The sequence below is a fragment of the Elaeis guineensis genome, chromosome 8 (assembly GCF_000442705.2).
Source record: "Elaeis guineensis isolate ETL-2024a chromosome 8, EG11, whole genome shotgun sequence".
NCBI lineage: Eukaryota > Viridiplantae > Streptophyta > Magnoliopsida > Arecales > Arecaceae > Elaeis > Elaeis guineensis.
Window position 1 is genome coordinate 21,903,488 of NC_026000.2, and position 27,732 is coordinate 21,931,219.

General features: G+C 35.2%; 1 long non-coding RNA gene across 1 annotated transcript; it reads right to left on the minus strand.

The window, feature by feature from the left end:
* LOC140859746 (uncharacterized) lies at nt 1-27,707 on the minus strand. Its single transcript, XR_012143473.1, has 3 exons — nt 27,544-27,707; nt 646-798; nt 1-94 (listed from the first exon to the last, which is right to left on the minus strand). It is a non-coding gene; the product is annotated as an uncharacterized lncRNA (long non-coding RNA).
* Between the last annotated feature and the right edge of the window lie 25 nt (nt 27,708-27,732).

Sequence of the window (27,732 nt, forward strand, 5' to 3'; positions counted from 1 at the left end):
GAGATATCCTCACCACCATCTTCAAAGGAGATGAGCGCATGAAGCAGGTTTGCTTGGAGATATTGAATTGAGTTTGAAGACATCCGCATGGAGTCTGAAAGTGTTGCAGACTATATTTCTTAGATTTTAGTTATTGTGAATCAAACGAAGAGAAATGGTAAAATACTTGAACATGTTTAAGTTGTAGAGAATATTTTGCACTCATTATCTCTAAAGTTTGAGCACATCGACATTGCCATAGAGGAGTTGAAGGACATCGGGTCCCTATCTATCGACCAATTCTAATTGGATCTCTCCAAGTATGTGAGCAAAAGTTGCAAAAAAAATCTGACATAAAGTTAATCGAATTAACAAGTTCTGGAGATAAAGTTAAAGTTAAATGAATAAAAGAGTAAGAACCAAAAAGAAGATAACAACAACAAAAGAGGAGGCAATGATCATAGATGCTATACTAGTGGAGGTCGCAATTCGACAAAAGGAGGATACCATCGTGAAGAAAACCTTATTTGGCATGGTACTAGTAAGTTTAATATTTGATATTATAATTACAAAAAATATGGGCATAATAGCAGGGAATGTTGGAATAAAAAGGTTGAAGAGAAAAATAACTGCTCTAATGGCATTGTGGAAGGAGAGCCAACTCACCTATTTGCTTGTCAAGAAGATTGCAAAGATGCTTCAAACATATGTCTCCTTTATTTAGGTGCAACAAACCATTTGTATGGCAAAAGGGAGCTATCCATGGAAATAGATGATGATGTGCATGAAAATATTAAGTTTGGCGATCTTCCAAAGTTTCTGTGAAAGAAAAAGGAAAAATTATGATCCACTTGAAAAATGACTCACATGAGTATATCTCCAGTGTATACTATGTACTAGAATTAAAGAGCAACATCCTTAGCATTGGACAATTATTAGAAAAGAGCTACATCATTTACATAGAGAACTCTACATTGACTTTAAGAAACAAGAATAAGAAGTTGATCGCAAAGATTCAGATATTGAAGCATGGAGTGTTTGCCATCAACATAAAGATAGATCAAGAAATGCTTTCAAGCATGTTTGAGAGACCACACATGGCTTTGGCATTTGTAGTATGGGCACTTGAATTTTGATGGATTGAAATCTTTATCTATTAATGGAATGATAAAATTGCTTTCCAAAATAAACCATCCAAAGCAATATGCGAAGAATGAATAGTTGGCAAACAGTCCCGACTTCTTTTTAAAAGCGGCAAGACATGGTATGCCTCAACATTTTTGGAGTTATTATACACGATATTTGCAGACCTATGCCAGAGTTATATGGAGGTAATAAATGTTTCATTACATTCATAGATGACAACACTAAGAAACAATGGGTTTATTTCCTTCAAAAAAAGTCTGCTGCATTTTGTATTTTCAAAGAATTTAAGGCTATGGTAGAAATGGAGAGTGATCATAAATTGAAGATACTAGTTTTGAGCCCATACGTTGCACACGGATTCTAGGTCTAATCATGTTGAAAAAAATTATATATGAATAATAAAATAATATTCATTCAAATTCTTAGTGTCATTTTATATTCTCAACTATCTATATAAATAGACTTTAATTGTAAGAATGCAATAATACCATACATTAATAACATAATTTAATTCATGTAAGTAAGATTTAATGTAGTTTTTTATTAATCCAAAGCTTGAATTTAATGCTTGAAGGATTGTTACGTAGGAGGACACATGGCATAGAAAAAATTGCTTATGTGGACAATCTCAAATGCTAAGAAACTCTCTCAGTTTTTGCTTTATAATATATATATTAGATTAAGACAGGATAGAGGTGGAGAATACATATTGAACATTTTCAGAAACTATTGCAGTGAAGAGAAAATTCACCAATAATTTACAGTAACATACTCTCCCCAACAAAATAGCATAACAGAATGAAAAAACCAAACTATCTTAGATATGGCAAGAAGTATATATGCTCAAGGAGAAAGGGCTGCCAAAGTTATTTTGGGTAGAAACAATTGCATGTGTAGCCTATTTAATTAATAGAAGTCTAACCAAGAGTCTCAAGCACATGGCCCCTCAAGAAGCATGGAGTGAATATAAGCCAAGTATCAGTATCTTAAGATATTTTGGTGTATTGCCTATTTCCAAGTATCTAAAAAGAAAAGAAAGAAGTTGGACAATCGAGGCGAGAAAAGCATCTTCATCGGATATAGCGAAAAATCAAAAGATTACAAACTCTATAATCCAGTGATAGGAAGGATGGTAATTAGCTGAGATATAATTTTTGTGAGAATGCTTCATCGAATTGGAGCACAAAAGAAGAAAGACAAAGTAAAAGCCTCATAGATGAAGTCATTGAAGATAAGGACATACATGTACCAGACAATCAACCACTTTCTTCTCCAATTCATTTTGCATCTATTCCCCCTTAACTATCTAGAAATTCATTTTATTCAATATCAAGGACATCCAGATCAAGTATAAGCATAAGTCAGATGATGATAAGAAGTCTAGATGAAATCTATGAAGAGGTAGAGGAAATTTATGGTGTCAATTTACAGTATTTATTTATTGACTAAAAGCAACCAACTATTACAAAAGCTTTACAAAGTGAAACATGGAAAGCAGTCGTGGATGAAGAAATTAAGACCATTGAAGGCCATAATGGTATTGGCGTGAAGTGGATCTATAAAATCAAGTGGACCTCAGATGGCATGATTGTTAAGTATAAGGCAAGGCTTGTTGCGAACGAATACAAGTAGAAGAAGGGATTTGGCTATGATGAGGTATTTGCACCATTCACTCGTTGTGAAACAATGAGGATGACTCTTGCTCTTGCAGCACAATATGATTGGAAGATATATCAATCAAATGGATGTCCAGTCAGCATTTTTTAATAGTTATTTAGTAGAAAAAACTATGCTGAACAACCCAATGGCTATAAAGTTAAAATATGGAAAATAAAGTTTATAAATTAACAGGATATTATATGATTTGAAACAGGCACATGAAACATGGAATACCCGACTTGATAATTATCTCTAAGTGGCTTCAACAAATGTCCATATGAGTATGCTACATATATCAAGAAAAATAAAAAGAAAGATATTTTGATCATTTGCATCTATGTGGATGACTTATTAGTCATTGGAAGCAGTCATGACGTGATTCAAGAATTCAAGGCAAGCATGACAAGAGAGTTTGAAATGATAGATGATGGTCTCATGTTTTACTTTTTAGGCATTGAAGTAAAGCAGCATGATAATATAATTTTCATACCTTAAAGTATGCTAAGACTATCTTAGAGAAATTTAACATAAGGAATTGCAAAGATGTTAGTATTCCAACTACATGTGAAACAAAAACTTAGTAAAGATAATAAGAGAGAAGTAATGAACTCAATACTCTTCAAAAGTCTTATTGGAAGTCTTTGCTACTTGACTATTAGCCAGCCAGATATTGTCTATGAGGTAGGATTGGCGAGTTGTTACATGGTGAACCTTAAGGACTTACATTGACAAGCGGCAAAAAGGTCCTAAGATATATACTTAAAAGGTACAATTAGATATAGTTAAATTATTATTCCAGAACTAACCTATTCTAGTTGGTTGGATATACAGATAGTGATTGGGGTGGAGATCAAGATGAAAGGAAAAGTACCTCAAGATATATCTTCTACTAATTAGGATCCATTACTTTTACCTGGAGCATGAAAAACAACAAGTTGTGGCACTATCTTCATATGAGGCAAAATATGTTGTAGCAGCGTCAAGTGTTTATGAAGCTATATTACTTAGAAATTTATTAGCAAAATTAAGTCATCTACAAGAAGACCCAAGTATGATCTTTGTTGATAACAAGTCAACAATCAAGTTACCAAAGAATTATGTCTAACATGGAAGAAACAAGCATATAGATATAAGGTATCACTTTATTCGACAACAAGTTAAAGATAAAGTTATTAAGCTTGAATTCTACAAATTGAAAAATCAAATTGCAGATATCTTCACGAAGCCACTTCAATATGAGGCTTTTAAGAAATTAAGAATAAAGCTTGAAGTATGTTCTGTATCAATAGGTTTAAAGGAGAATATATTAGTTAGTAAACCTATTCATGAATAGTTGTGTCCATTGAGAAGAGTTGCATTTATTATTTTGGTCTCATAAGAAGTATCTAAATATCCATTGGATGTCAAGATGTATTTGATAGGACGTATCTTTTAAAGGATGCCAACTATATCTATTAAACAACTATAAATATACATGTGTATGAGAGTCTAGAATGGTGAATTGAAATATTGCTATTTCAACACTTTGTCCCCTTGCTCCTTTTTTGTAATTTCTTCTTGCGTGTGAGTTTCTTCTTGAGGCTTGATAAAAGGCCAACAAGAGAGAGGCATATCAAGGGAAAGGCATCAATGTCATTGACGACAGTGTTGGAGATGATTGAGGATGATGGCAATGGTGTCGACATCAGTGTGGATCGTGAACTCAAGAACCATGCCATATCAAGGGAGAAGATGTTGGAATCAGTCTAGAGAGAGACCATTTGAACTATCAATTGACGAAGGATGTCGGTGTTGGCATCCATTGATGTAAATATTGGGTGAGAGAGAGAAAAGAGAGATCAAGCGCGCGCGCACATACACACAGAGGGAAGAATCAGGAGAGTGTGAACTGGAGAGAAGCTTGGAGCGGCCGCTCACCTAAGCAAAGGGATCGAATTGAAGAGGCAAACCATATTGGTTATTAATCGATCTAGTTCAATGCACCTTGAACCATGGACAAACCTTGGTATGAAAATCTACAACCTTAGAATTCTTATAAATATCCTCATATATCATTTTGCAAATTCTATTTTCTTTTTACTAACTAACATGTTAATACCAAGGTCGGACAAATGGTCCCAAATTAACCATGCAGTTTGGCCTATACCATATTGAAGGGGAAATGGGATGATTGCCCTCATTTGGAAATAGATCCTAATCAGACTGAACCACGCAGTTGAAGGATTGGATAGCGTATCGGAACGGTTCGAATCAGATGCAGTGAAATTCAAAAATTTTTTATTCGATCTGATGAGCGAGACTTAGATCTAAATCAGATAAAATTATAATAAACAGCATATTAAATAATAGAAATCTGCATGCATAAGAGATGAGAGGTGATCTTATCACCATGCGCAGGTAGACGATCTCTACGTTTGATGATCTGATGATCTCCGAGGTTCGCTGTGGAGCTACACAAGTGCCCGATCTCTATAGATATCCACTTGGACTTGATCTAGGATGTCTTCTCCTCGACCAATTCGCCTACTTGTATTGCAAGCTCCTTGATTAGATTCAAATCTGATCGCCAACAGGACTCCGATCAGCCCCTGATCACAGCCTTTTCGACTCTTCGCATAGAACTGATGGCATTCGACAACTTGAACCCACTAGATGGCTCGTCCAATATCCTTGGACGTGGAAGAGGGATGGATATCAGAGATAGAAGAGGAGGAAGAGAGGTGTGAAAAATGATCTATTGGCTGTAACCCATTTGGTCGATCAAAAAGAACTCCTTTTTATAGGAATCTGATCAGATCAGATGCATTAAAACATAAGGACTCTCCTACGTCTCCCCCAACTGATTTCTCCCTTATTTTGTCGCACAAAACCAATGAAAAATTCAAATTGGCATGGAGAGAGGATAAGGTTGTTGTCGTCTCATTCCAATCCACCTCCGATTCGAATTCAAATGGTTTTAAATTTGAAGTTAAATTCAAATCTGAATTTGAATTCAAAGAAAATCAAATCTCTTATCCTCATCCACTAGTGGACGAGGCTTATCCCTCTTTTTCTCTCTTATCTGATTTGGGTGACACACATATGGATCCAATCCATGTGGATGCACCCCATCACTTGGCCGAACAGCATTGGGTGACGCCAACATTTGGTGCTCCCACAAACCTAACCTAATTCGATCAAATTCGAACTTGGGTGAACCAACAATTGAAACCCAATTGGAGATTGTACCAAATTGATTAAATCCTATCTAATAGGATCCAAAATTAAGGAGGAGAAAATGGGATTAACCATGTGTTAGCATGGTTTCCTTAAATCTAAAGCTAGGACTCAATAGCTCCTAACCCAATTAGACTACACTTAGTCTAATTGTGCAATCCAAGACCAAAATTCTTGTTTGTGTGACCCCATAGATCCAATTCTGTCTGGTAGTAAGATATGTTGTGATCTCTATCATCAACATTATCAAAATTTTTTTCGATGGATCGAAATTCTTTTCAATTCAGTCAATTAGAATTATTGATCATCAAAATAATTCTAATTAGTCCCACAATCCACTAGTGACATCTAGTAGTATGTAGTGGCAACCCAGCAAAATTGAAGGATGAATCTCTAAGTGTAGTTACCGTGTGATTCGATTCTTCTATCATAAGTCCCGATAAAATCAAGATCAAGATAAACTCGTCAAACCTCATATCTGTCATATGATAGAATCAATCGATTCGAATCCGATGTGAAACCCAATAGAAACTCTTTTCTATCATTTACATTGCCATGGCCATGGACTTTTGGACTCAATCTCATGATCTACATAGGATTGATCCTCCTCTACCGAGGTCGATAGATTCCATCTTGATACAATCCAATTTCTACAATGAACATACTGCAGCCAGCATACATCTCAAAACTCCATATGGCTAGAAGATCGAGTTATGGTATAGTCAAACTACAATACCCTCAAGGTGCACTGCCAATGCACCTCAGGTCAGAGAACTAAATACACAACCATAGCTATGAACATTGCATTGACGAGAAGGTAGATATCCTTGTGACTGTTCATAAATGATCACGCTCAGTACCCTTGTTCTTAACAAGCATCTGTATTTTCGCTTCGGTGTCTCCACACCGTAGATTCAAGAATCATCTATCCGAAGAAAGTGATCATACACCAATCTTTCAGATCGATCACCATCCTCGTGATGATCCTATGATTAAGAATAATTTATGAGTTAACTAAGATTAGCACATATCTCAAATTCTCAACTCTTTGAGAATATGTGTTATCTTACCCATTAACGCAATGGATGATTCACAGACACTATTAAACACAATGTGAATGAAAATAATCTAATTTTATTAATATCAAAGTCAAATTATAAATTATACCCTAAAAATATTTTATAAGTATCCATTAATCTGACTTCTAGGGTATACATCTAACAAACTCCCACTTGATCTAAAGCCAATGGCTATAAATCTAAGTCCCATCTTCTCAAGGTGGGCTTCAATCTTTTGTTGGCTCAATAGCTTCGTCAGTGGATCAACTATGTTGTTCGCGATGTCAACTCTCTTCACCTCAACATATTCTTTTTTGAGGTAATCGTGGATTAGATGAAATCGCCACTCGATGTACTTGAATTTCTGGTGAGACCTCAGCTCCTTAGCTAGGGCTATGATGCCGTTGTTGTTGCAGTAAAGAGGGATGACATCTGATGGCATCACTCCAAGTTCTGCAACAAACTTTTTGAACCAAAATGCCTCCTTCGTAATCTCCGATATGGCGATGTATTTTGCTTCCATGGTGGAGTCTGCTATCACAGTCTGCTTGAAACTCTTTCAGCTGATAGCACCATCATTGCATAAAAAAATACTTTTCGATATCGACTTTCGATCATCGATATCAAACATGAAGTCTGAATCAGTATACCCCTGCACTTTCAGTTCTCCATTCTCAAAGATCAGGAACATATCTCTAGTCCTTCTCAAGTATTTAAGGATACACTTCAAAGAAGTCCAGTGTTCTTCTCCTGAATTCAACTGATATCTGCTTGTGATACAAAGCATGACGTAAATGAGGCTCTCTATAGCTAAAGCATAAGGGATCTTGCTCATGCGTTCAATTTCCTTCGATGTATTGGGACACATCTTTTTGGAGAGAGGAATGCTATATCTGAAGAGTACAAGACCCCTCTTGGAGTTTCTCCATGCTGAACTTTTTCAGCACTTCCTCAATGTACATATTCTGTGATAGTCTTAGCATCCTCCTAGATCTATCTCTATAGACCTTTATCTTCAAAACGAAGGATGCCTCTCCTAGGTCTTTCATAGAAAACTCTTTAGACAACTACACCTTGATCGAGGTCAACATGGAAATATCATTCCTAATCAGAAGAATGTTATCTACGTATAATACGAAGAAAGTGATAGCGCTCCCACTGACCTTCTTGAATACACACGGCTTATCTTCGTTCTTGATGAAACCAAACGATTTGATTACATCATTGAATCGAGTATTCCAGCTCCGAGATGCTTGCTTTAGTCCATAAATAAATCTTTATAGTTTGCAAACCTTGTGATCACCATCACTGAAAGTGAAACCTAGCGGTTATTTTATATAGATATCTTTATCAAAATATCCATTCAGAAAAGTCGTTTTTACATCCATTTGCTACATTTCGTAATCGAAATATGCTGCAACAGCAAGCAATGTGCGGATGGATTTAAGCATGGTTACAAACAAGAAGGTTTTCTGATAGTCAATGCCTTTGCACTAACTATACCTTTTCGCCACGAGCCTAGCTTTAAAGGTCTCTACCTTTCCATCTGCACCTATCTTTCTCTTAAAGATCCATTTACACCCAATAGGTATGATACCTTCAGGTAGATCTACCAAGGTCCAGACTTGATTTGAGTGCATTGAGTCAATTTCTGACTTCATTGCCTCTAATCACTTCTCGAAGTCGATATCTGATATTGCCTCATTATAGGTCTTGGGGTCATCTCCATGCATCCCATTTTCTATGAAGAATATTTTCTCTACATCCTCTGAGATAATACCTAAGTACCTCTTAGGAGGATGAAAAATCCTACTAGACTTACGAGATAGAGGAAGTGTGTGGATTGGCTCAGATTGAACTGGTTCCTCAAGTTCCAAGGCTTGCTGCTCTTTGGAGACTTTGTCCTCGAGTTTAATCTGTCTTTCCATGCCTCCATCTTGAATAAACTATTTTTCAAGAAATACTGCATGTCGATTCACAATCACATTGTGGTCTTCCAAAAGATAGAAATAATATCCTAATGACTCTTTAGGATATCCAATAAAATGAGTCCTAAAGGATCTAGATTCTAACTTGTCTGTCTGTTGTCATTTAATATGAGCCGGACAACTCCAAATCTTGGGATGACTCAGACTCGATTTTTTACCATGCCATATCTCATATGGTGTGGTAGGAACGATTTTAGATGGAATCTTATTCAGTATGTATATGGTAGTCAAAGTATAATATCTCAAAAAAATCAGAAAGATTTATGAAACTCATCATGGAACGGACCATATCTAATAAGGTCCGATTTCTCCGTTCTAAAATCCCATTGAGTTAAGGTATTCCAGGCAAAGTCCACTGTGAGATAATTTCATATTTCTTTAGATATTTAAGTAATTTTTCACTAAGGTACTCACCTCTTCGATCTGATCGAAGAGCCTTAAGGGGCTTTTCGATTTCTTTTTCCACTTCATGTCTAAATTTTTTGAATTTTTCAAAGGCTTTAGACTTGTGATGCATAAGATACACATCCAAATCGTGAAAAATCATTGGTAAAGATAATGAAGTAGACAAAATCTCCTTTCATCGGTACATCGAATGGGCTGCAAACATCAGAATGCACCAGAGCAAGAAACTCTGTAGTTCTTTTCCCATATCCCACAACAGGTAGCTTGATCATTTTGCCTTGAAGGCATGATTCATAGATCGGATATGACTCAAAAGTCAATAGACTCAATAGTCCGATTTTCTTCAATTTGTTAATCCTATCTTCTGCAATGTGACCTAGTCTTAGGTGCCACAAGTATTTTTCATTCACATTATCTCTAGGACGTTTGGAACCTATAGCATTCATATTTTGCTCGACAGAGTGAATAGAAACATCAATATATAATTGAAAAAGATCATTAAAAAAGAAACCATTTCCAACTTTATTATTTCTCAAATAAATAGTACAATGATCCTTAAAGAAATTTATCATAAAGTCTTCCTGCCTGTGTTAAACAAGATACAGAAATCAGATTTTTGCTCGCGACAGGTACAAAGTAACAGTTTCTTAAAATCAAAATATTTTTCGATGGTAATCACAGAGAATAGGTTTCCATAGCCACAGCAACAACTTTTGCTTCATTCCCAATGCGTAGGATCATTTCTCCATCCCTCAGCCTCCCGCTATCCTCAAGATCCTGCAAAGAAGTGCATAAATGAGCATTAGATCTAGAGTCAAGTATCCAACTGGATGCAGAAGAAACTGTCAGGTTTGTTTCTATGATGAGCATACCTCCAGAAAGTCCATCTTTCTTGTTCTTCAAGGTCGTTAGGTAAGTTGGACAGTTCCGCTTTCAATGGCCATCTTTATCGGTGGAAATACTTTTTCTTCTCAATAGCCTTTTTTTTTGGAACCTCCTTCTTGTTCTCCACTTTCTACTTCTTCATGAACTTTTTCTTCTTTCCAGTAGACTTTCTCTTAGAAGAAGTTTGCTCCACAGCAAGTATAGAACCCCTTGAACTCTTCAAGATACCCTTTGTTGTAACCAGTATATTGATCAACTCGTAAATGGTGCACTAGATTTTATTCATATGAAAGTTTACAATAAACTATCCATATAAATCAGTTAAGGACTACAGGATCAGATCAACCAGTGAGTCCTGATCCATGGACAATCCGAGCTTCTCAAGCTCCTCGAGGTCCTTGATCATTATCAGACATGATCGTGGATCAACTGCCCATCATGCATCTTCACCTTGAAGAGTTGCTTGGACACTTCGAAGCAAACTGTGCAGCTCTGCTCACCATACAACTCTTATAGGTGAGTCAGCATCTGCCTGACAGTAGTTATGTCCTCGTGTTGGCGTTGCAATTTGTTAGACATTGACACCAACACGTAGCACCTAACTTTGTTGTCATCATTCAACCACTTCTCATGAGACACTCTCTGATCAACAGTCGAACGGACTGGGAGAGGGGGAAGGTCCTGGTCAAGGACATAAGCCAATTTTTCAAAACTCAAAATAATTTTCAAGTTCCGAAGCCAATCCTTAAAATTTGATCCAATCAACCTATTAGTTTCTAGTATTCTGACTAGAAGATTTGAAGCAGATATTGTTCCTGCAGAGAGTCAAAATTTTTAATTAGATTTTATAATTGATTTAACTAATTTATTTTAGGAATCTCATTTTTAAACAAAATAGGACTCCCATTATTTTTTCGATTCTCCTTACTCCTTTGAAAAAGAAGTAAAGACCTCCACAATTAAGAGTCTTAAGCGGGTGCTGCGATCTCATCAATTGACTCACCACCTCACCTAATAGTTATTGATGTTAGGTCAATTAATAAGTGGACAACTCTTGTCCAGTATTTCTCCAAACATGTTGCAGCCAACTTTGGTCTCTAATTCATGAGTCTCACTGTATCCGAAATATTAGCCCACTATTTAGTTAAGTCAGACCCACCGTTTGCATGAAATGGATCCGTCATTGAGACTCACTGTATCCGAAATATTAAGCCCAACCCCATCTCCAATCTGCAGCATCTCATGTCTAATAGTCATGGTTGCGTCTTTTCAATGCAACTGAACCATCGTATCCAGTCGAGAATAATCAACCCCAAAAAAAGTCCGCACAATTACAACAGCGAAAGACTACAAGACTTAATATTTTATTAGAGAGATTTGGTTTAGGTCTCTTCCTTAATTAGTCATAATGGCTATGACTAACCTAGTGGCATGGGCTAGCTCGAGTTCAACAAGTTAATCTAATACAGAAACTAACCTCCCAAAATAGCCAGATAAGTTAAGATGTGTGGGGGTCCCCTCGTTGCTTTTCTTAGACACCAATATAGTTGGCCAGATCAGACAACGGAATCAATTAAAGAACCCACCATCTATGTACTTTTTTTAGATACCAAATTGATTGATTAAAATTAATCAGGTTAACCTATTGACCCGGGCTCGAATCACTCAGCCGAATTAGGTCTTAAATTGATCGATAACATATGACTGTTAATCGATCTAACCAAACTTACAACTATTAGGTTGGTCTGAAGTACTCTTGATCCAAATCTAGTTAACTCTTGAGTCGGTTCGATCAACCGCTCCCACTGGACCTAATTGAGCTACCTACATCCTTGACTCATGATTTATGAAATTGATTAAGATCTTGATTCACAATTTTAGATCTATTTAATTTCATCTTTCAATTTTTAATTAAGTTCATGGATCCTAATTAAATGTCCGAACAATTTAGACTAAAATTATATCATATACAAATTCTGTACACAGGACTGAGTCGACTCACTTTAGAATTGAGTCGACTCAATGAACTCAGTCAGCTCAGTTCAAAGACTGAGTCGACTAACTTGTGATAAATAGAAACCCTATTGACCTCGGTTTGAAAACTTAGTCGGCTCAGTTGGAACCTGAGCTGACCCACCAAGGTACTAGGTCGACACAAGAAGGACTGAGTCGACCCAGCAGGCATGCCAACAACAGATTTCAGCATTTTCTTACAATTCATGCATAACAAAAGTTTTAATTTAATAATTAAAATAATTTTAAAAACTAAATAACTTAATCATGCATCAAAACCTAAGCTTTTTGGATCTAGGATTTTGTAAGAAAATAAGTTTTTCCTTTTCACAGTTCTTCTTCATAGATGTATTCACATGGCACCCCTACATGCTATAAGAGCACCCCATCGAATAGGAAGAGAGGATCTTTAAACCCTACTTGCTCTTATGACCAAATGGTTTGATGGTACATTCATTCCAATTACTAGGCTACTCAGATAATAAATAAGATCTACGCATATATCATATATATCAAAAGAATCTAGTTTACAACATGCTGAATTTAAATCTAAAATAATTTTAGATCTAACTAAACATGCATTATTCAAATCTAATCGAAATATTTTCAGATCTGATCATTCTTTAGATCACATCTGAATCAGATCTGATCTAATTTAGATCTAAGATTCAAACAATCTGACTCTGATACCAGTTGAAGGATCGGATAGCGCACCAGAACGGTTCGGATCAAATGCAACAGAATTCAAAAATTTTTTATTCGATCCGACGTGCGAGATTTAGATCCAATTAGATAAAATCATAATAAATAGCATATTAAATAATAAAAATCAGCATGCATAAGAGATAAGAGGTGATCTCATCACCGTTGCACGGGTAGACGATCTCCACATTTGATGTCCGATAATCTTCGGCTGTGGAGCCGTGCAAGTGTCCGACCTCTACAAGTATTCACTCGGGCTTGATCTAGGATGCCTTCTCCTCTGCCAATCCACCTACTCCTAGGCAAAATTGCAAGCTCCTTGATCAGATTCAAATCTGATCATCGATAAGACTCCGATCAGTCCCTGATCGCAGTCTTTTCGACTCTTTGTATAGAACGATGGCGTTCGACACCTTGAACCCACCAGTTAGCTCGTCCAACACCCTTAGACGTGAAAAAAGGATGGATATCAGAGATAGAGGGAGGAGGCATGGAAAGGAGGAAGAGAGGCATGAAAAATGATCTATTGGCTGTAACCCATTTGGTCAATCAAAAAAAATCTCTTTTTATAGGAATCTGATCAGATCAGATGCCTTAAAATAGGACTCTCCTAGATCCGCCCCAATTTGATTTCTCTCTTGTTTTATTGCACAAAATCAATGAGAAATTTAGATTAGCATGGAGATAGGATAAGGTTGTTGTCGTCTCATTCCAATCCACCTCCGATTCAAATTCCAACGATTTTAAATTCGAAGTTGAATTCAAATCTGAATTTGAATTCAAAGGAGATTAAATTTCTTATCCTCATCTACTAGTAGACGAAGCTTATCCCTCTTTCTCCCTTATCTAATTTGGGTGACACACATATGGATCCAATCCATGTGGGTGCGCCCCATCGCTTGGCCGAACAGCATTGGGTGGCGCCAACATTTGGTGCCTCCATAAACCTAACCTAATTCAATCAAATTCGAACTTGGGTGAATCAACATTTGGAATCCAATTGAAGCTTGTACCAAATTGATTAAATCCTATCTAATAGGATCCAAAATTGAGGAGAAAATGGGTTTAACCATGTGTTAGCATGATTTTCTTAAATCCAAAGCTAAGACTCAATAACTCCTAACCCAATTAGACTATACTTAGTCTAATTGTGCGATCCAAGACCAAAACCCTTGTTTGTGTGATCCCATAGGTCTAATTCTATCTGGTAGTGAGATATGTTGTGATCTCTATCATCAACATCATCAAAACTCTTTTTGATGGATCGAAACTCTTTTCAATTCAACCAATTAGAATTATTGATCATCAAGATAATTCTAATTAGTCCCACAATCCACTAATGACATCTAGCAGTATGTAGTAGCAACCCAGCAGAACTGAAAGATGAACCTCTAGATGCAGTTATTGTGTGATTTAATTATTCTATCGTGAGTCCTGATAAAATCAAGGTCAAGATAAACTCGTCAAACTTCATATCTATCATATGATAGAATCAATCGATTTGAATCCGATATGAAACCCAATAAAAATTTTTTTCTTTCACACTGCCATGGCCATGGACTTTTGGACTTAATCTCATAATTTACATAGGACTGCTCCTCCTCTACTGAGGTCAATAGATATCATCTTGATACAATCCAATTCTTACAATGAACATACTGCAGCCAATATACACTTCAAGACTCCATATAGCTAGAAGATCGAGTTATGATGTAATCAAACTACAGCACCCTCAAGGTGAACTGTCGATGTACCTCAGGTCAGAGAATTAAACACAACCGCAGCTATGAACATGTCACTAACGAGAAGGTAGATATCCTTATGACTGTTCGTAAATAGTCACACTCAGTACCTTTGTTCTTAACAAGCACCTGTATATTCACTTCGATGTCTCCACACCATAGTTCAAGACTCATCTATCCGAAGGAAATGATCATACACCAATCTTCTGTATCGATCACTGTCTCCGTGATAATCCTATAATTGAGAGCAATTTATGAGTTAACTAAGATTAGCACATGTCTTAAATTCTCAACTCTTTGAAAATATATGTTATCTTATCCATTAACCCAATGGACGATTTATAGATACTATTAAATACAATGTGAATGAAAATAATCCAATTTTATTAATATCAAAATCAAATTTTAAATTATCCTAAAAGTGTTTTACAAGTATCAGCCAATCTGATTCTAAGACATACATCTAATAATAGTTTGTCTAGTATCGATGCGAACCAGATAGTTCACACCTATTCAGGCATGCATATCATTCGCTCCTGTGAGTCCAATAATTAAGGATGCTGAGAGACCCACGTGAGCTCTCAAGACCTTCTAAATATATAAAAACTAAAAATAATACATATCTAGCCATTTTCATGGATTTTAACTAGGATTTTTGCTGAAATTAGGTAATGACGCTCTCCTCTCTTCTTTTATGTACTTTTTTTATTTGAGGCCAAAAATTAGCCATAAATTAGAAAAATAAGGGAAGAACATGTTAAATTTTTCATACATTGGTGTTATTTTATGATATATTATAAATCTAAGAAAGATCTACAAGATGACACCAAGATCTTATATTTTCATTCAATTTGTATTTTTAATTAAAAAATTATTTTATTTTTAACATTAAAAGTAATAAAATTCAAAGAAGTCACTAATCAGAAATATGTTTTGAAGTATGAAATCCATCTCCATAAAAGTTCTCTGCCATTTATACAAGTTTGAGCATAATCACATGAATAATGGTATAGGCCTAAATTTAAATAAATTTAAAATATAAGTGGCTTTTCATATATGCCCACAAGCTGAGAAAAATATATGCAGCATTTATGGTAGGTTGCTATATTAATTTAAGCTTAAATTTAATTTTTTAAATTATTTACTTTTGATAGTTATTTTTAAATATGTGTAAGTATTTCAGAAGTAACATATGTATATATTTTAGAAGTTTTTTGAAGTAGAAAACATATTTTTTATAATATATTAGAATTTTACTATTTTCTAAAAAAATAATTAAATAACTATGAGCTAAGATAACAGTAGAAGCATCCTTGTTATGGTTCCATGTTTTTTGCATTTAAATAAAATTTAGAATATTATAAAAAATCAATGTAGAAGTATTTTTGTAAACTAATTTGATGACCTCTCTCAAACACTACCACCTGCAGCATGTATAGAAACTATCTCTGCAACAATCTTATGGTGGCCTGACAAGCTTACAAGAGTGGAGGGCTATGTAGGTAAAGAATTAGATTAAGCCTAATGTATACAAAGGCGATCTTGACATCTACAAGAGATTAGGGGTGTAAATGGACCGGATTGAATTAGATTATACCTAAATCCAACTTCAATCCCAAATATTTTGGACTTGAAAATTTGGCTCCAAAATCGAACCAAATATTCTATTAGTCCGATTCAATCTAGTCCGAAAAATTTGAATTGGATTGGACTGGATTTTTGGACTTTTATATATATTAGACTGCAATTTTGATCATAATTTAAAAGTAAGTTATATAAATTCGAAACATTTATTACTTATAGGTACTCTATAATATCGCCATACATCTAACAACTAATATTATAATAGCAATGGATAAGAAATAAAAAATATAAATTTCAATACCAAGGGCCTCAACAAGTCGTGCTATAATAGTATAATGTCAAAAATATAAGTTCTAGATTTTCAAGAAAAACTATATCGCCAAAATATAATAAGTTCAATAACATTAAAAAGAAACTAAACTTAAAACACACTACATTTTATATAGACACACACACACACACACACACACACACATATATATATATATATATGCATGTAAAATCCAAAAGTCCAAACTAGAAGAATGGATTGGATTTGGTTTGGATCCATAGTTTGGACTTTGGATTGGATTTGAATTTTATAACATTAAATCCAAATCTAAGTCCAAAGTCCAAAATTTTTAAAAATTGACTCCAAATCCAAAACCAAAGTCCAAAAATCCGATCCAATGCTTTAGTTCGGTAGGGATCGGTTTGGGTTTTGGATTTTCTTCAATCCACTCACACCTCTACAAGAGACATCACTACTCTATAAGATTTTAGATGCTGATATATATTTAAATTAATTTTACATTAATTTTTTTATGAATATACTAATTTATGTACTTTAATTATATTTATCAATTAAAATTATAGTCATTTTATAAATAAGAAGTATGAAAAATGAAATACACATGAAAGATCATCAAAACACCTCAAAAAATATTAAATTAATATTCAAATCCCTCAAAAACTTCATAAAACATCATTAAATACTTAATTTCAAATCACTCAAAAACTTCATAAAGCATCATTAAGCGTCAAAAAAAATTTAAAAAAAATACATGCTGGCGAATGCCTAACCATACCGAGTGTTGGTATGGCACCAAATTAGTACCATACTGTACTAATAGTTGACCGGTGCAGATCCTAGTACCAATTCAGATTCTAGTACCAATTCAGCCTACTTTAGTTGATGCCAGATAATGTATAGAACTCAAACAACATCGTGTCTGCAATATAGTGGAAGCAATTAATGAAAAGATTATGAGGAACAATCAACCATGGCTGAAAAGAAGGTACTAACTTGTATTGACAAATTCATCACTGAACCAGTTTCATATAATCCAATATCAAGAACTCCAAAATTTGAATCCTACTTCTAACCAGAAATAAATATAGGACAAATAATACTGAAAGCACACAAAACAAGCGAGCGAGAGATGTTTAATGTTAATTGAAGTTTAATGCATTAAAAACATCAAAAACCTTTTTACGCATGATTTGATAATGATAAAATACCATAAAACATGGGATAGTTATAACCGGTTGTTTGTGTTTGCATTTTTTTAATCAGGCACCAGTTGGTAACCCTTTTTGCCCTGTTGAATAATTATCGAAGATTCAGAAAGTTAAGCCTAAGCTAGTATGTAGAGACTAACTGAGTTGTGGCCTTGATACCTCATTGAGGAATATTCTGCCAGCTTAGCATAGGCCATATTGTCATGTTGTTTTCTTTGAATGCAAAGTTAGGTATGAGGTAACCAACCCAATTTCATTAAATTAATGAAATGCAAAAAGATATAAGAGACAACTCCAAGCTCATAAAAGGCAAAGGGCAGCAGGAAAAAATGCATTGTATTAGAGAAAAGGCCCTTGAAGTTTCCTTGAAAAAAAAAAATCTATAGCTTGATGATATAATATAGCAAAAAGAAAGTCCATCTTCTCCTACATAACAAAATGATGCTTCTCCTACCGAGAAAAATCTTTAGGACATTGGTTACTTTTGCTAAATGCATGTCTGAAAGCTAGTTCTTCTATCTCATCTTCATTGCTAATTAAATTCTACCATTTAACAAGACAAATATGTCAAAAGGTGGTGTTTTAGGTCCAATAAATCAAGAGAGATGATTTGGAAGCAACAAATTGCTAAAACCTAAAGACTCCAAAATTCAAAAATTTAGACTTGCAAACTCCATAGGATGGTAAAACAAACAACAGGAAAAAAGAAAAAAAAGAGGTAGCAATTAAGTTGGGCTAACAGACCTAGTTATAAAAAAGTCAACAAACAACAATCATATCTGAATCCATTGACAACCATTGCACCAGAAACCTAAATCAGTTTTAATTCAATAAAACAAACTTCCATTGATCGATCAAGGTGAACATATCTTATGACTATAGGAGTCATAGCACTTGTCATTTTAGGAAACTCTCGAGTGGTCTTTGTTACATATATGTCCACAAACAAATGCATCTATCCATTATGTACATGTAAATGAGGAGAACAAAATTCATCAAGTAAGGTTACCAAATTCATTTCTTCAATTTACATAGTATTTGACAAGAACAAGAATAGAGAGATGGTTTGGGATGCCAAAATTGCCTCCCCCCTTTTGGATCAGAGAGTCTCTTTATATAGATATTTAATAGAAAAAAATATAGTAATACAGCCTATACCAACAACTATACAAAACAGGATAATCAATAATATATTATAGCACCAAAGATAGTAATACAAACTATAAAAATACAGCCTATATTTAGATCCCTGCTAATAAGGTATTCTTAGATTTTGCATATATATTTAGATCCCTGCTGATAAGGTATTCTTGGATTGTGCTATATTTAGATCTTGCTAAATGCTATCCCTGCTGATAAGGTATTCTTGGATTTTGCATATATATTTAGATCTCTGCTGATAAGGTATTATTAGATTGTGCTATATTTAGATTCTTGCTGATTGCTAAATATGTTCCTATTAATACTCCCCCTCTAATTGATGCTAGGGAATCTTGCAGCATCAATTTGCTACTGATAAACTTATGTCGATCAAAAGAGAAAGCCTTCGTAAAAATATCAGCGATCTGATCTTTGGAGGGCAAGTAGAGAAGAGTAATAATTTTTCTCTCAAGAACATCACGAATGTAATGACAATCAATTTCAATATATTTTGTGCGTTCATGTAAGATTGGATTCTCAGCAATTCGAATGGCACTAGTATTGTCAGCATATAGGAGAGTGGGTTCATTACATGGGAAACCCAATTCCAAGAGTAATCCTCTCAACCAGGTGACTTCAGAACATGCAGCAGACATTGCGCGATATTCAGCTTCAGTTGATGACTTAGAAATCCGATGTTGCTTCTTGCATTTCCATGAAATCAAGCACCGTCCTAAAAAGACACACCAACCAGTAATAGATCTCCTAGTGTTGGGGTAAGCTCCCCAATCGGCATCAGCATATGCAGACAAGGAAAGAGAGGTTCCAGAAGAAAAGAACAGTCCTCGGTTAGGAGTACCCTTGAGGTAGCGGAGAATACGATGAACAGCAGCAAGATGTGTATGCTTAGGAGCAGTCATAAATTGACTCACATTATTGACAGCATAGGCAATGTCTGGACGAGTAAAACTGAGATAAATGAGGTTCCCAACAAGTTTGCGATAATAGGTAGGATCATCAAGTAGATTGCCAGCATCACTCCGAAGTTTGAGATTTACTTCCATAGGTGTGGCAACAGTGGGACTGTTTTGAAGCTGAGCAAGAAATATTAGATCATGCAAATATTTCTGTTGAGTCAAATGTATGCCTTTTTTGGTGCGATGGGCTTCAACACCTAAAAAGTAATTAAAATACCCAAGATCTTTCATCTGAAATGACCGATGCAGCATATCTTTGATGTGCTGTATTCCAAGAGTATCATCACCTGAGATTAATATATCATCAACATACACTACAATAAGAGTAAGACCATGAGGGGACCTTTGCAAGAAAAGGGATGAATTTTGTTTGCTCTGCTGAAATCCTGCCTTCTAAATGGTATGTCGCAGCTTAGTAAACCATGCCCGTGGTGCTTGTTTGAGCCCATAGAGTGATCTCCTCAATCGACAAATCAAGTCTTGTGATGGCAAAGGCAATCCTGGAGGAGATTTCATAAAAACTTCTTCATGTAGATCTCCATTCAAGAAAGCATTCTTGACGTCCATTTGAAATATAGACCAAGATTTTGATGCAGCTAATGCAACAAGAGTTCGAACAGTTGTCATTTTAACCACAGAGACAAAAGTGTCTTGATAATCAATTCCATATTCTTGACGATTCCCCAAAGCGACCAATCGAGCCTTGTAGCATTCAAAGGATCCATCGGATTTCATTTTGACAGTGTAAATCCATTTACATCCTATGAGCTTGATGCCTGAAGGACAGGAAATGAGATCTCATGTGTTGGTTTTGACCAAAGCATCTAACTCCTCTGCCATAGCCTGTTGCCAACACTCATGCTTCACAGCTTGAGAGTGTATTGGAGATAGAAATTGTGGACAAAGTGGAGAGAAAGGATGTTTTTGTGGAAGTGGATGGAAAGCCATAGCGATCAGGTGGGCGAGTGGGGTGAGTGGATCTCCTAATATTGGGAAGTGAAGGAAATTCAGAAATCGATGCAAGTTCAGGATTAGGGTCAATAGCAAGGTTAAGAGGTTCAGCTTGACCAACACCTGGTGCTGTGGGTGTATCCCTTCGCTTGTAGACCATCTTTTGTTTGAATTTGCTGGAGGAATCTGCCTCATGAGTTGTGTCAAATAAATGTATAATGGAGGAAGAGACTTGAGAAGATAATCATGGATGGTGAGAATAGAAAAAATATTTATCAAAGAATACGACATTTCGAGACACTCGAATATGTTGACTATAAGGATCATAACATCGGAACCCCTTTTGATTCACTGCATAACCCAAGAATACACGGCGAGCAGCTTGAGTAGAAATTTTATGACATTCAAGTGGAGGAAGGTGAACAAAACAAAGACAACCAAAAGGATGAAGACTTCTATAATTTGGTTGTTCTTTAAAAAGTTTAAAATAGAGACTGACATTCTCTAATTTTTTCGAGATCTAACGATTGATTAAAAATACAGCAGTCCTTACAGCCTCATCCCAAAATGTTGGAGGCACTACAGCATCAAGAAGCAGAGTGCGAGCAACATCAAGGATGTGTCTATGTTTTCTCTCAGCAACACCATTTTGCTGAGTATAGGGGCAAGATCATTGAGAGATTATTCCTTTGTCTTGAAGAAATAATTGAAACTGATTTGATATATACTCTTCCCCTGAATCTGATCATAGGGTCTGTATACGTTTGTCAAAATGAGTTTCAACCATCGACACAAAGGCTTTGAAACAAGACAACACATCAGATTTTGCACGCAAGAAGTAGATCCAAGTGAACCTACTAAAGTCATCGATGAATGTGACAAAATATTTATAACCCGAAGAGGATATAATTGGAGCCAAACCCTAGACATCAGAATGTATAAGTTCAAAGGATGATTGCGATACATGATTGCTCAAAGAAAATGGAAGAGTTTTGCTTTTCCCTTGACAACAACTAAAACAAGGATATTGCTTTGGAATTTAGATTTATTATGAATCAAACCTTTCTTGAACATTAACAACAATTTATTTGAATTTGGATGTCCTAATCTACGATGCCAAAGTAGACATTTATTCAACACAACTTCATGAGATGCAGACAAACCAGAGGGTTGCGGGAATATGTGATCCACAGTGAAAAGACGCCTATACTTACTCCCTTTCCCGATCACTGTCTCTGAGTTCAGGTCTTGAATAATGCAGCCAAAAGGAGAGAAGGTTACATTGCAATGATTGTCTACAAGCTGTCCAACTGAAAGAAGATTAGTGGACAATTGTGGAACAAGATAAACATCAGAAACATTAAAGTTTTTGGATTGAATTCTACCCATTGCCATAATAGGCAAATTTTTTCCATCAGCAATATGAACTTTAGATGGACCTTGGTAAGGAGATATTGAACAAAGGATTTGGGAAGAGAATGTCATATGATTGGAGGCTCCAGAATCTAACAACCAGGGCCTAGAAGTATTTTTATCTGAAATTCCCATAGCAGACAAGGCAAACTGAATCATAGCTTGAATTGATTCAGTAGTGATTGAGTGATTACCAGCAGGTGTGGCAAGAGAAGATTCTTCAGCTAAACCAACTGTGGTGTGGTATGTCTTTCCTCTGTTCTGAGGTCTTCGCCTACATTCAGTCAAGATGTGGCCTCCCTTCCTACAATACCTGCAGATTTTTTTTTTACAATCTCGAGCAATGTGTCCATATTTTTGGCATGAATAACATTGTAACTGCTGGATATCTTTAGCTCTAGGTTGCTCCCTAGAAAGAAAGACAAGATCTGAATTATTTACAGCCTTAGAATTATTGGCAATTCCTTGTGAGAGAAGCCGTTGTTCTTCACGAAGAACCTCCTGAAAGCACTCATCTAGATCAGGTACAGATTTTCGATTCATCAAAGTCCCTCTAACAGTCTCAAAATCATATCTTAACTTCATAAGGAAATGATCTCTCATATTTTTGGCTTGCAAAGTTTAAATTATCACCAAAGCTTCCGTAGGAACAGTTTCATATATGATAGAGTTGTATTCCAACCACAAGTTCATAAAACCAGAATAGTATTCCTGAACAGTCTTTGTCCCCTGAGTATATTCACCAATCTCAATCCCAATATTGTATTTCCTAGAATCATTGTCTTGATATAACTTTTTTAAAAAACTCCACATGCTTGAAGCAGTGGTGTATGCCCGTAGATTTATTCCAATTTAAGGTTCAACAGAACTCACAATCCAACTTATCACTTTTGCATTATTTTTTTGCCATTGTTTTACTTCTTTTTCATTTCCTTTATCTTCCCTAAGCTGGTCTTCACTTCCATCAACAAAACTCCGAAGTTCTTGACCCATAATGAAACATCTTAAATGAAACTCCCATAAAAATAGTTTTTTCCATTAAAACATACAGGAATTATAGCAGTTTTGGTGTTGGTATCCATCAGGAACAAAGATTTCGAAAGCTAGAGAGATCAAAACAGAAATATGCAACGAACCTGACAAAAGTTTCTCAAAAAAATACCAGACTTCAGATTCCCACGATCTCAAGATGCTGCAGAAGAATCCTTGAATGAGGGCAGCGGACTCCAGAAAGCCCTTTAGATGAGGACGGTAGTTTTAGAAGCCCTTTGCTCTGATACCATGACAAGAACAAGAATAGAGAGATGGTTTGGGATGCCAAAATTGTCTCTCCCCTTTTGGATCAGAGAGTCTCTTTATACAGATCTTTAATTGAAAAAAATATAGTAATACAGCCTATACCAACAACTATACAAAACAAGATAATCAATAATATATTACAGCCCCAAAGATAGTAATACAAACTATAAAAATACAGCCTATTTTTAGATCCCTGCTGATAAGGTATTTTTGGATTTTGCATATATATTTAGATCCCTGCTGATAAGGTATTCTTGGATTGTGCTATATTTAGATTCTTGTTGATTGCTATCCCTGCTGATAAGGTATTTTTGGATTTTGCATATATATTTAGATCCCTGCTGATAAGGTATTCTTGGATTGTGCTATATTTAGATTCTTGCTGATTGCTAAATATATTCCTACTGATAGTATTTAGTTAAAAAATAGTGGCGTAGCAAAAGAATATTACAGTATCACATATTCACAACTTCCAATTGTCATTTTTTCATAATAGATTTCGCACCATGTATACCTACTTATGCAAAAGGAAATGACTATGATATAAGCCATAATCTTCTTTGACAGCTTGTGGTTCTGTTAGGATGAAATATCATCTTGGATTAAAATGAAGGCAGTGAACATGGTTTTTCATAATCAGCACAAAGGTTAATGTGCAACACAAACTATCTATTGGGGCTTGATCAGACCACACCAAGGAATTTTTTTTCTTTGGATTGTGCATGTGTCTGTCAGAGAAAGAAGACCAATTGGGCCAAAAGATAACATATAGAATGCAATTTCATAGGATTAATAATTAAGATATGCTTCAGAAAAAATTGATAGCAAACAGACCCAGCAGAAGCCATTCTTCGCAATTTGTCTCTACCATGCATAACCATAATCAACTGACATGTTCAACATGTTTAATATCAATTGTGCTGAACTAGCAATTATACAATAGTACGTTATTTGATCTATGCATGTCTAAACATGAAGAGATAGTTCTGGTTATATTTTCTGGATTAAAATGCCAGAAGAATATGAGGAAGTGCATGCAGCCATGCACATAAGATGGTTGTAGGGGAAGCAAGGGTGTTAAGCCGAAGAAAAATGAAATTGAAATACTTGAGTACGTGCCATCATCAAGAAAGATTGAAACTCAGGAGCTCCAATTAAGATTCCATGATAATGTGAAACAAAAGCCCAAAGCAGCCATTGCTGTGACAGCAACTCAGTTTTGTTAAACATGGTTCCACACAGGAGAGTTCGACCCGAGGAAACCCCTATGGAAGTTAGAAGAAGAATCTATGACAGTTCATGCTAAGGATCTGCATGGATGCCTGGCTATGATATTGACCAGATATCCTGCATGTGGTCTAGTGATACAACTCAGATGGTACACTGGTGTGGATATCAACATAATATTATTTGGGTTGGATGCAGGCGCTTCTTTGACAGGTCTGTACAAGGTACCATCAAATATAATTTACTCGAGATTTACAGCATATCCCAAAAATCTAAAAACTGTACGGTTGATAACCTCGCTAAATCATTCCTCTTCTCCTCATCTCCTCTCAATTTTCATCACCTAAATCAAATTATTCACCTTCTATTTCTCACCCATAGGATATAGTAACCAGGCCCAGACCACGGATTAAATTAACAAATAAAGAGTTCTCAACACAAAAAAATATTGCTAAAAATCATTGATGCCATTAAAATATGGGAAAAGAGAATATGAATGACTTATGTTTATTCTTTGTATCTTGTATTCAAGTTATATCAATACGTACATCAATATATAGCCTAATAATATGGCTAGTAAGGAAAGTGCATCAAGATTAATAAAGAAATATCAATCATATTTGGACTAGTATAGTAACAAGATAGTAAATATGCTTAATATCCCCTCTCAAACTCAAGATGGTAAAGTAGAACACAACTTGAGTTTGAAATCTAGATTACGAAAGCATCTACATGGATGTACTTTGATGAAAAATATCAGCAATCTGATCAACTGAGATGACACAAAATACCAGATTTAGATAGAGCCCATTTTGTTAGACCATTGAGATCATTGATAGACAAGTTACTGATTGAGGTGGAAGGTGTGGAAGAAGAGTTATCAGCACAGAAAACTTCATCATCAGCAGTAATAGAATGAGAAGTAGGTTGCAACTGATTGCCAGATTTAGATTGAGAACCTATGGATCGACTAGGTTAGATTGCTTATCTGGACGTTGTGGGTAGTCATCTAGATGGTGGTCAGTCTTATAAGAAATTTTAATTCTCTCTTCAGATGGTTGAGCATAGAGTGACCAAACTTATGACAATACTTACTGTCTATCTAATCTACAATAACTTGAGAAGTGTGGCAAGAATAGCCTCAGTGTGATAAGATGTTAGTAATCCAAGTCCTGTTCCCTAGGAGATAAATTTTGACACAATAAATTCAAGAGATGGCAAGATACCATGACAAAGAGGTGGTGCTCTTGCTGGTTTAAAATAATTTCTAAGGAATCGTTTGATTCACAGGAATCACAAGGGGGAAAGTGATTCCGGGAAATTAGAGGAGAGTCCTCTTGTTTGATTAAAGCTTTAAGAGGAAAGAGAATGGATAGGAAATAAAAATCAATGGGGGAGATAGATTTTGGAACTTCCCACGTGATGGGAATTGATGGCCCTTTTTTCCAAAAATATCCTTTTAAGTTTCATGGTTGAAATTTTACAAAATGACAATAGATTGTTAAGATGAATACCGAATAATAATATATTTATATTAATAAAAAATATAATATTTATAATATATTAATATTATTTTAATATGCATATTAATATGATATTTTTATTGATACTAATATAATATTTATATTAATATTATATTAACATAATATTCATACATATATATTAGTACTATATTAATATAATAAATTATTATATTGTATTTATATGGTATTTATATTAATGTAAAATAATATTATTATTTGTATAAAGTTTAGCAATAAAAAGATATGGTTTTACATTTATTAAGAGTATAATAAATATTTTATATAATTTTTTTTTAAAAAATAGATATTCAATCAAACATAAACCACTCTATAATAAGTCATATTTTCATAGTCAATCAAATATATGTCAAAATCATATTCTCAGACATCATATTTCTAGAAAGTAACTTCTCAGGAATAACATTTTTTTGGAAGAAAAGTTCTTTCTGCAAACCAAATAAGTTTTGAGATCACAAGAAACTACACTAATTGTATATGATTTTAATGAAAAGCAATTTTTTCAGTATCACTATCATGATCCTACTAAGGCTCAAACTAAGTCAACTAATCCCATATAGCATGCATCTGAGAAACAAAATCATGGATAGACGGCCTAGGTTCTTGTTTCCTACAATGTAGGTCAAGCAGCAGCAGTTACCAATAGGTGATATCTGTAACGGAACACCGTTTGGCCAAGAAATCTCAGACCTCCTTGGCTGCTCCAAATCGATCAAACTGAAAGCAAATGGAAGGCACCAAAATATTCTTGGACCATGCAATGATCTGGCGATTTTTACCATCCCAGTCCTCAAACCAATTATAAAATTCTTCTTCATCCTCATCCAATTTTTGAATAGGTTGATGGATGTCTCTAATAACAAAACGCCAAAGTTTGTTCTCTTTTTGAGAAATTAGACGCCCAAGAAATGTAGTTGGATCCATTCAAAATAGTAGAAAGAGGCAGCAAGACATCAAACTTATTCATAACTGCAAGTATGTTATGATGAACTGGTGAAATATAAATGAAGTAAATGCAAAAAAAAAAAAAATCAATTGTAGAGGTAAAATTTGGGCAAACAGAGGCCAAAAAATCAACATTAATTGCACGGCGTCTGGTACATGAGAAAATCAAATACCGAATAGATCTCTGTGGAGGAGATGAGGAGGGAAATGAGAAGGTAACAATCCTTAAGGTCTCTCACTTCCGATACTTGGAACACAGGAATCTAGGATTAGGGTTTAGGATCGCTTTCTTTGGGGAGACGAGGAGGAGGGAAGAGTATTTTTGCTTTCAGCACGAACGTCTTGGTTGGGAGTTTGAGAAA